Genomic DNA, 5,801 nt, shown 5'->3' with positions numbered 1-5,801 from the left:
GAGAATTATTTACTACACATACCATAAAAATAACCTCTCATCTGTGAAGCGCTCCTTAATTAGAACAATGGCGTGTTTGTGTAAAGGTATTAATAAACAGCATTGGTTTGTGGGGAAAACATGCCTATTTAGCATGCTTCAGAAGCAGTCATTCCCCAATAAAATGTGCTAATAGCCTACTCAGCCCTACTGCATTTTAATTAAGGTCTAGCTATCACTTACTTCATTGCACTTTCAGCATACCTGATCTTTGGCGCTTCCTTATTTTTCACCAACCTACAGACAGGCCAGATGGTGGAGCTGTCTAGCCAAATCTATATCTTTTTCCTTTTTAGCTCAGCTCAGTTGCTTTCCACCCACCCCTGCTATCTGCCTGAAGAGATCTAATTTAGCATTGGCATCTTCTTTGAGCACTGTTCTGTTGATACCTAGCTCCTTTGAAAAACCTACTCTAACCGTTACTCCTTCTGGGGCTGTTTCAAGCCTCCAAAAGTTGTCACAGTTTGTAACCCCTGTATCCTGCAGCTATTTCCTAGTAAGTTCCCCCTTCTCCCCCTCCCATACCAAAATATATAACTATTACAGGCCCAGTCCAAGTCTTTCCAATAATCTCTCTCTCAAGCCCTATAATTGACTTTCAGACGTGAATTGAATTCCAGCCTGCTATGCTTACCACTCATTTCCCAGGGAAAGCATTTCATTATTAATAATAATTCATATTATAATAATGCACAAGGCCCCAAACAGGGATTGAGGTCCCATTGTGCCAGGCCCTTACAAACATATACTGAAAAGAGTTTGCAAGCGAGGTCACACTTGCTGCTGCTTGACTGGATGAAAAGTGACTCTTTCTCTTCGTTCCCAGTGATAACCGTTTTAACCTGTAGTTTTTAATACCTAAATCTCTTGCCTTCCTGTCATCCATAATCAATTTCCCCTTGCTAACCCCATCCTTCAATTCAGGGGCGGCTCTAGCAATTTCGCCGCCCCAAGCACAGCAGCACGCCGCGGGGGGGCGCTCTGGCGGTCGCCGGTCCCGCGGCTCCGGTGGACCTCCTGCAGACATGCCTGCGGAGGGTCCGCTGGTCCTGCGGCTCCGGTGGAGCGCCCCCCGCGGCATGCCGCCCCAAGCACGCGCTTGGCGTGCTGGGGCCTGGAGCCGGCCCTGCTTCAATTGTTCCTTTTCAATTTCCCCACAGGACCTCAGCATTAGGGCTTTTGTCATCATGACACCTTTATTTTCAGTAATTTCTGAGGTCTCTCATCTACTGGCTTGTATTTAACGCTGTAAAGCATCTAGGGTTACAGCTTGTATACAAGTAAAATATAAACTGTTCTATAAAAATAGAAAAATAATTCTCTAGGGCCCCTTGAATGTAATAATAAAGAGATTTCTGTCTCCATTAAGCACAGAGGCTTTAGGCCACTCCCCACAGTTTGGAAACAATCGCCTCTTGCCAGGAGCCAGGGGATCTAAAGCTGATGGGTTCTGCTCAGCCCACTCAGGCCCCTGACTCTGCACTGTGGGAGCTGGGGTGTTGGCTGGCTGCCCAGCAGCCCTCCCTGCCCTGCTCTCTGAGCCAGGTCACCTCTGCAGGGCAGGGCACCCCTCAGGCAGGGTGGGTGGCACAGCTCTGAACTGCGACCCTGATGTGCTCTTGCCTTTTCTGTGAGGCACTTGTTGCCCCTGTGGAACAGCAGCAGAGCCATGAGCACCAGGGCAGTGGCAAGTGAGCATCTCATGGCGGCCAGGCTCTGCAGGCAGGGGTCAGCTCCAGGGAGCCTCACCAGTTGGTGAGGGGCTTCTTCAGGGAAGAGGCAAGAGCGTGTCGGGGCGCAGTTCAGAGCTGTGCCATGCGCCCTACTTGAGGAGCGCCCGACCATGCAGAGGCGGCCTGGTTCAGGGAGCAGGGTAGGGAGGGCTGCCGGGCAGCCAGCCAGCACTCCAGCTCCCACAGCGCAGAGAGCCAGGGGCATGTGTGTGATATATATTACATACGCACACACACACTTTCATAAATAAAGATCTATATGTGTGTATGAAATTAAACACATTTGAGCCCAAGAAGGGATTGAGGGAGAGAGTTCAAATGAGCTAAAGAAGAGTATTTTTTCCTTTTCTTCTTCTCTGACTGGTCATTTACTTCCCCAATTTGTATTTGTCCACTCACATAAAATAATTTTTCCAGAAGTTTCTGAAATTTGTCAGATCATTGTTCAGGTGCTAGATCAGCACCTCAAAAGAAGCAGTTTCTTCCATGTACTGGACCCAAACTCTTATTTTGGTGAAGTCAGATCATGCTACCTACAACAACCTCTCTGCATGAGACCTAATGCAATCCATTTTTTTGGCTGAACGTGGCATATCATCTTATGGGAAATCTTGGCTACATGTGATGCATAGTGTGACTGCACACAGTAGACAGCACAAAGGTTTTAGAGGAAACCTTCACCACCATTTCATCTTATTCTAATTGGCAGAAAGAAGAGTAGGGAGAAAGTTGGTTCGTGAGACTGAAAACTAATGGGGGTCAGAGGGGATCTGTAAACAAATAAAACCCTACAGATAGTAGGGCATTATAGGGCACAGGGTTGGGTTGACATGTTATATTTACAGAACATCTGTTTGATTTAAATATCTCAGACCACATTATTGGAAGAGGCTGAATAGCAGAGATTAGAGTGTGATCTAGAAAGACTTGAGTCACGTGGCTCTGCCTTTTGACTAACAAATAGCGAATGTTGTTAAATACATACAAATGTGGAATAACGAGTCGGGGCCTATAGATGAAAACAGGGACAAAAAAAAAAAAAAGGTGGACATAGTTAGAGAGAATTCCCTGAAGCTTTCAGTCCAGAGACCAGCCAGCATTGCAGGATGCTCTGCCAGGGGAATGCAGCGTGTGAATCAAAGCCAGGGATGCTAGCACTCTTTCAAGCACTGTTTCAACCACCCATTGACCGCTCTTTCTCATGCCAGTCACTACTCAGAAGGAATAGAGTTGCTCTGAAGGGACAGAGTCTAGAAATTCAGTGACGTTGACTGTGAAGGTCTAAGTTTGACCTGCATCAGTGGTAGCAGAGCATAGGACTCCACTGGATTTATTGTCGTCCACAGGACAAATACTGTGCCAGCAACATTGGAGTCTCTCTTGTGCATGCCCTCATACATTCTATCTGTGTCTCTCGCTCGAGTACATTTATTTACTCCTCCTCCTCCTCCTGATCTTCCACTTACACTGCCAGCAGTGAGTTCCATTTTACTGGGGCAGTTTCTGACCCAGACAGAAATACATTTTTCTTTTAATAAGCAACGCAGCCCATCTCTCTCTCCCACCCAAAAGCGGCATGTCGCTCTCTAGAATGTGATAGCATGTTCATCCCAATGCAGATTCAGCTGAACCAGGCTAGTCTCAAGCTCAAAGTTTTTGTGGCCGGCTAGCTCGCCGTGGGGAAATCTTGATAAGGAAAGGAAGTGGCCTGGACACCAGGGACTTGATTTAAAGCCCACTGAAGTAAATGGAGACATTCTTTTTCTTTTTTCTAAGGTTCAGGCAAATTCCTTCCCCTGGCACTTTTCTCTGAGCGCTGGAAATAGGACGTATTAAGAGAAGGCTTGAACCCCTGAGTGTTCAGCCCAGTTCTGCAGACCTGAGTGGTTTAGAGGAGCACTTCAGCTAAGGTTTGAATAACCATCCCAATGTCTGAGTGCTTATCTGAGTCAGGCCACTAACCCTTTTAATAAGAGCAGTTACAAAGCATTTCATCATTTTCAAAGCACCTGATTCACATTAACTAATTAATCTTTTGAGGTTTGCCCATCACTAACTGATCAATATCTTTAGCTCAGAGCCTCAAGGCTGTATGGGATGCATTAGCTGTTCAGTGACTGCAGCAAATGCAAGCAGTCTCTTAATCTGATTCTAAACTGGGCCATTTATTTTATCTCCCCATTTGGAAAGGCCTTTTAAAAATAACCAAGTTTTTTGAACAAAAAATAATTTATTTTTAAATCTACTTGCCATTTATGCAAATGCCACTTGGAGGTTAAACAACAAATAATTAGACCCTTCTGCAGAGTTTGGATTAGTCCCCATTTTTATATTCTTAGTGATAGCAATAAATGCTTGACTAAGAGTCCAACACTGATTCCTTCCCCCTGCCTTGGTATTTGTTGAAAAAGCAAATCCATCCCAAGCCTCCCCTGAAGCTCACTCTATGCAGAAAAAAAGCTCAGTGGTGTGTGACCAGATAGCTCCCACTGCATCTCACTTTCCCAACCAATTAGGAAAACTTTCAGCATTTGAATTTTGCATGTTCACTTTTGCCAACAGCTCACAATGCTGAATTCAGAAAGGACTTTGGAAAAACAAACAAACATCAAAATTTGTTGGCATTTTTCTCCTCCTCGTCCCTTGCTTCCAGCCTTCCTTTAATCTGTCTACTGAACTACCAAACCTCTGGGTGCAGTGGGATGGGGGTTGCACTACAGAAAATGCTTGTTTCCTAGCTGAACTAGGGTGACCACTCACATTCCAAGGAAATAAAAGGGCAACTGTGTGACAGGTATGAGGACAAAGTTGATTTTTCAAGGGACATTTGTCTGTGTGATTTTTATACATGGTAAAAACTGCACATAGTGAGAATTCAAACACTTAGTAGCATCTAGTGTACTTTGCTGAAATATGGGACAAAGTGAATTCTCTGATCATTAATATGGGATATTAGGCTCAAAATAAAGGATTTTGTTTAAATATGGATGAGATGCACATTAACGTGTGTGTGTGTGCACACGCATACAATCGATATTACATTTGTGATTGGTGCTGTGATATGAAGACCCCACTTCTCCAAAGCAGAGAAGCATAATGGGAGAATAAGTGGGAGGTAACTTCTATGCCATATTTTGGAATTGCTTTGGAGGAAAGGTCTCAGTCCTGTGGTGAGGACTAAACAGTCTCCTTTGATGGTCAGAAATGACAAGATTTTAATTTTCAAGTTATTTTATGCTTTGCAAGAAGGGAGACATAAGTATTGCACACCTTTAAACATTGACAGTGTGGCGTCTGCCAGCCTATGGTAACCTAAAACACTTATTCAAAACAGTGAACCAAATTCATCCCTCGCCATCCCGTCCTCAAACTTTCAATCTTCCTTATACGTCAAAGGGGGCTTCTACTAAAGGGGGATTGAGACATTAATCCATCTTTTTCCCTTTGTGGGTTGCCTGTATTGAGAGTTGATAATACCCAAGAGGAGCTCAGGTTTTGGACTGAAAATCAGGCTAACAAATCACCCCTAAAACATCCTAATTCGGATTAGGTGGGCTGATTGCATGTCTGCTAAATACACCTTGAAAAATGTGACCGATTCCTTCTGTGGACTTTGGTGGAAACAGGATTAGGTCCATAAGGTTCAGAATTCAGTTTTGTTTTGTTCTTAACTGGGGCATATGTGAGAGTTTTAGATGCATTTAGATATTTATGATTGAGCATTTTTTCTTCTGACTAAAGAGCACAATGGCAGCTGCAACAGGCATTTTCTTTTGGCTCTATTCTGCACTTAGCTAATTGGGTATCTCTGCAGACTTTGTGCAGTAGGAAAGGCTCACCATGCTGCTTTGCGATTGGTGGTGTTGTGACAATGGGGCGAGAGAAGATTTTTCATCAACACTGTATCAGAGCAACTTGCTTCAAAAAGCACCGAGCGAGTTAGAGATACGATTTTCAGCAAGCAGCCTCCCAATTCCTAGGGAAAGACACAGTGCTGTTGGGAGACTGTAATCTGTCCACCATCACGAT

This window comes from Mauremys reevesii, linkage group 2, assembly GCF_016161935.1.
Source record: "Mauremys reevesii isolate NIE-2019 linkage group 2, ASM1616193v1, whole genome shotgun sequence".
Classification (NCBI taxonomy): domain Eukaryota; kingdom Metazoa; phylum Chordata; order Testudines; family Geoemydidae; genus Mauremys; species Mauremys reevesii.
The sequence above is the reverse complement of the archived record's forward strand: the minus strand, read 5'-3'. Positions refer to the sequence as shown.